Source organism: Ptychodera flava, chromosome 16, assembly GCF_041260155.1.
Source record: "Ptychodera flava strain L36383 chromosome 16, AS_Pfla_20210202, whole genome shotgun sequence".
NCBI classification, from domain to species: Eukaryota; Metazoa; Hemichordata; class Enteropneusta; family Ptychoderidae; genus Ptychodera; species Ptychodera flava.
The window spans coordinates 17,466,486-17,476,029 of record NC_091943.1 but is presented as its reverse complement, the minus strand read 5'-3'; the positions used below and the strand labels follow the sequence as shown (position 1 = coordinate 17,476,029).

At 38.7% G+C, this 9,544-nt stretch overlaps 1 protein-coding gene across 1 annotated transcript in view; it reads left to right on the top strand.

Annotated features, from left to right (window-relative positions):
* Positions 1 to 9,544, top strand: part of LOC139114160 (sulfhydryl oxidase 2-like) — a 179,112-nt gene that overhangs the window by 100,098 nt on the left and 69,470 nt on the right. The window lies entirely within an intron of this gene.

Genomic DNA, 9,544 nt, shown 5'->3' with positions numbered 1-9,544 from the left:
TCATAGGTGTTGCCAGACGGAGCATAATTGTTTGTTTGTAGGAGATATAATAGAACACTATTTGAGGGCCAATTTGATGTTTTCCATAGTTTTATATACGGGGTATGTGTTTGGCACGAGAGCTAAACCATCCCCGGACGCCACTCGAGCGCCTGTATGTATGTATGGCAACACATAGCTGCTAGAAGATCGCCCTCCTGCAGTAGCTGTACAACAGCAAGCAAGTGTAGACATGAAGGAAAGTACAGCTGGGTTAACGAATTGCAATAGGAAAAACAAGAGCTTCGTGAAAATTTGTGCCAAACTCTGATATGTTTTCAGAGGTTAAATTATAATTATCATATCTTAAAGATATTATACGAAACTAAAGCTGAAATCGGTCTCCTTGATTTTGAACACCATGGTTGTCAGTTAGTGAAGTATCACGCTCGTCTTACTTTCAAAATGTATTCCCCGATTTTCTGCATGATCGTCCACTAGTTGGCAGAAAGACAACAATTGGATGTCTCGTTTTTAAAAGGGACACTTGCTGTAAAGAATGCGTTTGTCATTTGTGTCCTCCAAATCAACTGGCTTTTCCTTCTCTAAGGTATAATGTAAGCCTTGCAAATTCAACGCACCGTCTAACGTATGCCATATTTATCGTTGATAAATAAATTTTAGTCCGGATCATAATCGGTTGGCAACAACAAAAATTTGATATTATATTGGATATTATTGGCGGTTATACAGTGTCAACAGTAGACATATAGTAGCAGCAGAAAATAATTTGCATTTTAGAAACATAAGAGAATATATTCCAAAACTATAGCTGGTTGAGCTTTCAAGTCCCGAAATCTATATGTCACACAGTTTGACTCTGTTACCCGTATTTGAAGGGACCTAGGTAGAATCCCCTAGGGGAAAGATATTCCGACTCTAAACCTTTTACGATACATTTCTGGTCTACCATTCGGGAGTGGGGGGCTCATCATAAAGTTCATGGCATAAAACAGTTTTCAAGGGCTGAGTTTTATGATATTTCAAATAAAGTTCTTCCCCACAGAGTGAACACTCGGATGGCGGCCATTTTGAATAGGCCGTTTTGGGCCTACCATAAACTTACTGATTATCTGTTTGTTTTGGATTTGAAAGTACATGTATGTCACTGATTTTTGTATCTGTTCTCGCTCAAGGTAAAATGCGCCCCGGAAACAGTTTTTCGGACACTAAAAACGTTTACGTCATTTTTCTTGTCTGCGATTCGTGTGGCCGCATTTTGAGGCGTAAGGAATAAGGATTTTTTTATCCCATCTTTTCATTTTCCTCCCCAATACCCCAGGAGACTAACACAGATGGCCATTTTGAAATTCAAATGTCGATAAACTCTAGGTAATTTTGTTCTTTAATCCTAAAATTTATGTATGATAGATGGCCACTGACTTTCACTCTTGATTACGAAATAGAACGGTTTAAGTTTTCCTTCGAGAAAGGTATTTCAAAATGTCTCGAGGCGCATTTTACTTAAGGTAGCCCACACCTCTAAATTGAGAGACTAAAATTTTTGCTAATGTAAATTTTCCCGCCAAGAAAAAACTCAATCACTTTCAATAAAAATCAAAAATGAATATCGGGGTCACTGCTCAAATCTTGGCAAAAGAGATACTTATCACCTATTTTTACCTACACTCGAAATTCAAAATGGCCGCAATCCCTGTCTTAGCTCCATGGGGAGCAATTTAAATTTCCGATTTTCAAAAAGAGAGTGAAAACTATACTTACCCCGAGAGCTTCAAAATGAGCCCACACAAACAGTTGAGCAGAAAAGTAATGTAAAAATTTTAGAGTCTGAAAATCTGTCTATCTCCGACGCGCATTCTACCCGAAGATTGAACGTCTGCTCGATAATATCATGTGATGCAGATTTTGACATTAATACAGTTAATAACGGGGGATAACGAGCCTGTCCATGGACAAGCATTTCCCATTTTCGGCCTTTTTATCGCTGCGACAGTCTTGCTTCTTTCCCTTCCGGGAAATTTTATCTTTCTGCAGTTGATATGAAGAGATCCCGGACGAAGAGACGGCATTCTGAGCAAAGCTGAAGACGACCAACTTCCCGTACTCAATGCTATCTATACCAGTTCCGAACAGGAGTACGCCTCCACCCGGTTGAATCTAACTACATATGTGACAAGTTTGTTGTTACTCCTCTGGGCAATCACTCTCGTTTGGCAACTTTTTGTTCTTTGAACGTTCACTTTTATATACAGAATTTTAATGATTCTGAGAGAGAGCCCTACAAAGAAAACCCAACTTGAACACCTCTCAATGACAGAAAAGATAAAAAGAAATGGTATTACAATTTCTGGCATTGCAGAAAATTCGGCCAACATAGTCCAATGGCGTCTGTGATACCACATAAGCTACTTACAGACTTACAGTAAAGTTACGACAGGCTGCAAACATTCATGTTTCCTAAACGGTGACTTTGAGGTATTTCAAGTGGAACACAGAAAAATAAATTACAAACGAAAGCTTTGTCCCTCTAAGGATACATCCCGTTAGGGTAGGACGATTTTCTTTGATTTAAGGTAAAATACGCCGCCCCAGAGAAAGATATTCTGACTCTCAAACTTTTAGAATATTCTTTTGGCCTACCACTTAGGGAGGGGACATTTTGAAGTTCATTGAGTAAATGAAGTTTTCACCGGCTTAATTTTGTGAAAATCGGGAAGTTTATTTCCCTCAATAGAGATGACACAGGGATGGCGGCCATTTTGAATTTCAAATATCGATATATTTAAAATACTAGGGTAACTGTTCCTCTAGTACCAAAATTCGCAAGGTGGTCACCTATTTTTATTCTTGAGAACAGCGTAAAGTTTGCTTGATGAAAGTTTGAGCAAAAGTTTAAGTCTTTCATTTTAGTGCGAACTACCTTAAACCAAGTCACACCACTCTCTTACAATCAATGTTTATTTCATAACATCAGGCCACAGGCCCATAGTGAAAAAGAAAATACATCAGTTTTCGCTTACAGAGAGAGAGTCTGCTCTTTTCTTCATGGCAAAATAAATAAATGATGCTAAACTATTAAGTTGTTTTACATTACTTGTACTCAAGAGTGACGTAAAATTGTCAAATGAAGGGTTAATACAAAACCAGTGTGGCAACATTTCTTTTCGGAGATCTTTATAAATTGGACATATACAAAGAAAATGATATTCATCCTCAACGCAGAGATTATTTGTTTTCAAACAGAGTTTACAATATCTTTCATTTACAGGAGTGTTTTCATGGCGTCCTTTCTCGATTTCAAGAACATGTGATGAACATCGGAATCTTGAAAGCGCAAATCTAAATTTAGGAATGTGTACACTGCTCAAATATTTCTCTGGTTCAAGTATTGTCTTAAAGGTGCAGTAACTACGTAACCTAGGAGACGATTCTACATGCTGGTGCCCACTGCTCAAATATTTCTCTGGTTCAAGTATTGTCTTAAAGGTGCAGTAACTACGTAACCTAGGAGACGATTCTACATGCTGGTGCCAGTTTTGCCCAGCACAATCTTTCAATCTCTGGGTAAATTCAGATAAAAACAAGTTAATTGAACCCACACCTTGATTTAGCCAAACATGGCCAAATCCAAAGCGATAAAGTAAGGTTTTGACATTATAGACCCAATTAATAGATTTTATCGCTCGTTCTTCAGATAACCTGCTTAACATAATATAGCACCTGTATGGATATCTATGAGAATCCATCTGTAAAATTTTCAACCAATAAGTTACACACCTTTTAAAATACATGACATAGAGGGGAAAACGGCCACACTCACCAATTGCAGCAATATCATTCGTTTTCCCACTGACATTTAAAAGAAACTTGCAAAACTGATAGTGAACTTGTTCAACCTGGGGAGAATAGTCGTAGCCCCATATTTCACTACCATACAATAAGACCGGAGTAACATAAGTATCAAAAAGTTTAAAAGAATCGTGCAGTGACAGTCCACCTATTTTTCTTAATACAGATTTCAATTGAAACATGGCCTTTCGACCTTGTGAAGCTTGATTCTTCTTGGTTGGACTCCAAGTAAGTCTGGACGAGAAAATTAAACCCAAATATTTGTACTGGGGCACGACTTTAATCGGTCTTTTGTCCAAGAACCACTTTTCATAATTTTTAAGAGGACCTCCTCTACGGAAAACAATAATTTGGGTTTTATCTAAGTTGACACTTAGTCCCCAGTGTGAACAGAATAAATTTAACTGATTAATTTGTCTCTGAGTGTGAATTGGTAAATCAGATCCTTCTGCTATGTCATCAGCATACATCAAAATATTCAGGTTTTGCGCTTCTTCGTCAACATAAACACCTTCACAACCAATTTTACGAGTATATGACACAAGATCATTAATAAACAAGGAAAAGAGAACAGGGCTTAACATACATCCTTGCCGTGTTCCGATTGTACATTCAAAATAATCAGTAATACCGGCAGGAGTACTTACACAAGATTGCAAGTTTTTATACATTGATCTGAGAACAGAAAGAAAATTGCCGTGAATACCATAACTGATAAGTTTATCCCACAACAAAGTATGATGAACAGAGTCAAAGGCTTTTGAAAAATCTATGAAAATACAGTAAAATCTACCCTTTCGTAATGTCAGATATTTGGTAACCATAGCTTGTAATGTGAAAATGTTATCAACAGTACTATAACCCTGCCGAAACCCGGCCTGAGCTTCTGAAATAATTTTGTTTTGTTGGCACCAATTATCTAAACGCCAATTCAAAACTTTGGTAAAAACTTTGCTAACTACAGAAAGAAGAGAAATGCCCCTGTAATTATTTACATCATTCAGACTTCCCTTTTTATGAAGAGGTGTAATGATGGCCTTACTCCATCTTGCAGGAAAATGACCACTCGAAAAGATATTGTTGAATAACAAGGTTAAAACATTGCTTAGACGTGGCCAGCTATATTTCAATAACTCAATGACCAGACCGTCATGACCAGGTGCTTTGCCATTTGGCATGCTACGAATAGCTTTCTCGATTTCATTCACAGTAATGACAGCATTAAGGTCATGGGGACATTTTCATGACAATTATCGCAATGTGGTCATGAGTTTCAATACGGGTAGTGACAGTTTCATGGAACGTAGTATCAATACTATTGGAAAATGAACTACTTGTATTAAGAAGTGAACGAAAATAATTATACCATTGATCTGATGTGATATCATTAGTAAAAATACACTTACGTCTCAGATTACGTAAGTAGCCCCAAAATTTCACAGGGTCATTTTTGACCTCAAATAAATGTTGTTTTTGTTTTTCCAGGTGAATCAATTTCTTTCGTCTACATATGGCTTTAAATGTACTCTTTGCATTTCTGTATAAAATCAAATCATTACTACTATTTGTTAATCTAAATCTATTGAGAAGTCCATACTTTACATTCTTGGCTTGGTTGCAATCTACGTCCCACCAAACAGGTTGAGCTTGACGACGAGTGCCAGATTTATGCCTCACTTTCATTTCCGATGCTGCATAATCGAAGATATCACTAATAGTCAGAATAGCTTGATCTGTACTGTCATTTGCGAGTTGATCACACGCCTTGGTAAGAAGATGACTAGTATGATGATCTTCCATTTTCTGCGCAAACACTTCTGAGTATGATGGATTCCATTTGAAGCGGGTCCGACATTGAATATTACAAACGCTTTCAGAGATTGGCTCAGATAAAGTATGTAAAATATTTATAAACTTATAGCAGATTGGAAAATGATCGGAGATATCTATAGGCACGGTGTAAAGTCTTCTACATAGGAAAACAGCTCTGTTGACAGGATTACATAATCTACGACACTTGCTCCATTATTTGAAACACAAGTGTAATTACCATCTTTGTCACCTTGGAATCGTCCATTTACAATATGCAAATCTATTTGTTTACAAAGCTCAACCAGCTGCCTACCAAAAGAATTTACAAATTTATCCTTCGATCGACGTGGCAAGTCAAAGGTATCTGATTCATAACCCGGATATAGGTGTACATCATTATCTTGTACAATATAATCCTGTAATTCACCGGTACGTGCATTAAAATCGCCAACTACAATCAAATAAAAGTTGTCGAGCTTGTCATAAGCATGGATGTAAAAATTTTTTTTACATCCATGTCATAAGCATAGGATAATGTGCTCTAAGTTCTCAATACCATCTAAAGAATCATGTGTATACATTGGTGAACGTTCTGGCGGTACATATACAGCGCATAACAAAATATCCATGTCAAGATTAAGAATAGTTTTATCAATGGTGACTAAAACAGCGTTTTGTGATTGCTTACAAACTCTTTTCACATAGGGAGCCAAGTAATCAATAACAAAAACAGACACACCACCCGAGTGTCTCCCAAAACGACTTTGTCTAATATTATAGGTAGAAAAGCATTTGTATCCACTAATCACTTTATCATATTCACTCTCAGAGCTTGCCCAAGTTTCATTAAGACACACCACAGGATATTTATGTAACAATTCTATAAAATCTGGGTTCTTCAAATTTCTGCGTAAACCTTGAACGTTCCATGCAAGGATAGCTAGTGAGTCATGGCAATACGGGGCCCGGCCGATTTCCTATGTAGGCTGATGGCTTTCGTCGAAGAGTTCCTTACAAGTGCTGCTGTCTTCGTCATAAATATATATTTTCTTACCCTGATCTGTGGTGACAATCAACTTATCATAATTCAGTCTTACTTTTGCTGACCTGTTAAGATTCAGGATTTCCCGTCTTTTTGCGAGCAGCTTATTCCGGATTCCCCTTACTCTCGGCGAGAAGTCTTCGTCGATACTGATCGTGGTGCCTTTCAGCTTATGCGCATTTCGTAAAACGAGTTCCTTGTCTTTGAAGAAAGAAAACATTGCGACAATAAGCGGTGAACCACGAACTGAAGTACCGACAATTCTGTGTACACGTTCAAATATTATGTCCTTTGCAATTCCCAACTTCTCCTTGATCAAATCTTTCACGATAGACTCGGTAGTATTCCAGTCTTCAACGGTGGATTCTTGAGTAACGCCTCGAAATACCAGATTACATCTCCTGCTTCTGTTATCTTTGTCATCATTCTGCTTTCTCAGTGTTTTCATTTCTTTCTTAAGTTCCGATAATTCTTCTGTGCAGTCCTTGATTCCACCAAGTGAATGTTCAACAGCATCGATTCGTTGCGCATTTGAAATGGATGTCTAACGAATGGAATGCAAGGTGTCTTCTATATTATTCATGCGGCTTTCTATGGCAGAGAAACGGTGTTTCAGCTCTTTGGAGTCGTTCTGTATTTCAGAAAGCTTCTTCATAATGGCGTCAACGTCACTTTTTGTAACTTGCGATCGGGTGTCAGGACCAGGATTTAGTTCTACGTTGCCACTCATGAAGAGCAACATGAGAACAATTCGTAGCGACATAATTATTCCTTGGTAATTAGTATGCAAGAGTATCGGTAAGACAAAGGGACTCCATGCTGTACTCAAGACGCCGGCAAAGCCACCGATTCTTGCTCGATATTGCTCCAACGAAATGCCCATAGCTGATATGGATCTCTGGGACGAACAATAAAGTACTTACAAGTGTCCTGAAACACATTGGTTGGTAAGGACGTTTTCGGCACCATGAAAATTTGTCATAAATTGGGAGCGTTTCGTGGACGATGTTACGTCAATGAAGCGCCCTCTCTGAATCCACCACTCTCTGACATAACCTCGCGACTCTCAATTTTCCCTGTCATATATTCTTGCAAGAGCCTACTAAACCATACCCTAATCCCTTGTAAGATACTGTGAGTGGCCACCGTTTTCAACGAAGACGCAAAGCGTTGTAATACTCTTGAAATCATTTGGGGCTGTGAAATATTACACGTAATCGGGCCTAATCCCGTCTTTCGGTGACAAAAACTTCAACAATTGAATTACTGAGGTACATTTTTGATTTATTATCAGACCAGTGTGCTTTCAGTAAATCACACAGGGAATCGAGCTCTATAAAATTTGAGTCACGTCACCACACTGCCTGATACGTGCGTACACCGACTTTAAAATACCGCATCATTTGCCGTTATATGTCTCCGATATTCTAAGCTGTTCTCCTGTATTTTACACAGTTTTTGATAGATAATAGGACCAAAGTCCATCACAAATTTTACGCGCCCGCTCTGTAATCCTTAAAGTTATCGTTGGGACCTCAGAGAGCGATTCGCGTTTACCGTAACGGTTTGGTGGTTGCCCCAGCTCGCCACAACTATTCAACGTAGAGATATAAATTAAGGTAAAACTCCACTCGGGGGACATATTTCAATAGAATCGGCCAATGCCATCGATGAATTTCTTGGTCACGGTAGTCTTTTCCTAATTTTAAGTGTTGATGACATTACGTCATGATCAATTTTGAACAATGTCGTTCAGAAACAAAATGATCTTAATCATCTGTAACATAAACCTTCGAGTCTAATTTTGTTTGTTAATTTATTTAAAAGAAAATGGCATAGAATTTCATACGGATGAGTCAAAACTTTCATTGCGAACTGTGCAAGCGTCAGCACGAAAATCAACGCCCATTGACCGATAGCATATCCGTCCCCGGGGGCGCTCCTATTGGTCCAGGAAAAGTATACATGAGCCTATCCGCTGGTGAACAGGTAGACTTGGTTCAAGTCGGTGAATTTAAAAAATAAAAGCATTTATAATAGTTTCTCTTGTGTCTCTCCTATTTCGTACAAACCTATCCGGAATTTGGCAGCTCACGCCAGGTTTTCCCAGCGATTGAATGCGTCACGTTTGAGTCTGCGCAGTAGTGAGTTAGTTTCTGCCGGATTCACCGACTTGGACTTCTTGCAAAGTACAGGCGGTGAGACGGACTGTGATTCCGGGTGAAACTCCGCTGTTAAGCGTTCACTCCACTCATCGCGTTCACCCCACTCATTGCGTCCACTCACGCGCGCGTTTCACATGAAAGCACAATACAAATCATTGCGTTCACTCCACTCAAACATTCAGAAATCACAGACTTGAACCAAGTCTAGTGAACAGGTCCAAATTCGCGCGTAATTCTTTTGCGGGAAACATCAGCCGGTCACAAGAGACAGAAACCTGTAACACAGCCCTAACATAAGTCAGTTACGAAATTTGAATTTGAAAAGGTATTTTAGAAGAACTGTTTTGGTTTCAAGGTAATCCGTATCGCCGACGAAACAAGGAGGGCAAAATCCTGACTCTGAGCGGTTGGTGTGCGCATAAAACGTGATCAAAAGTTACATTGTAAAATAACCCGACGGATTCTGTGAAAACTTTTGAAAAACTGTCAACTGTAGAGACAAATATCTGTCACTTTGAAATGCGAGCGATTGCAAACAAAAAATGAGTTTTGCCGCCAATGTCTCAGTTATTTAAATATTTTATCACCATTTTCCGTCGCATTCCAGCTGGCGTAATGGCCGCATTCCAACTGTCTCCAACTCATGTCTCCCGACTGAAAAGGGATACCACGTTTA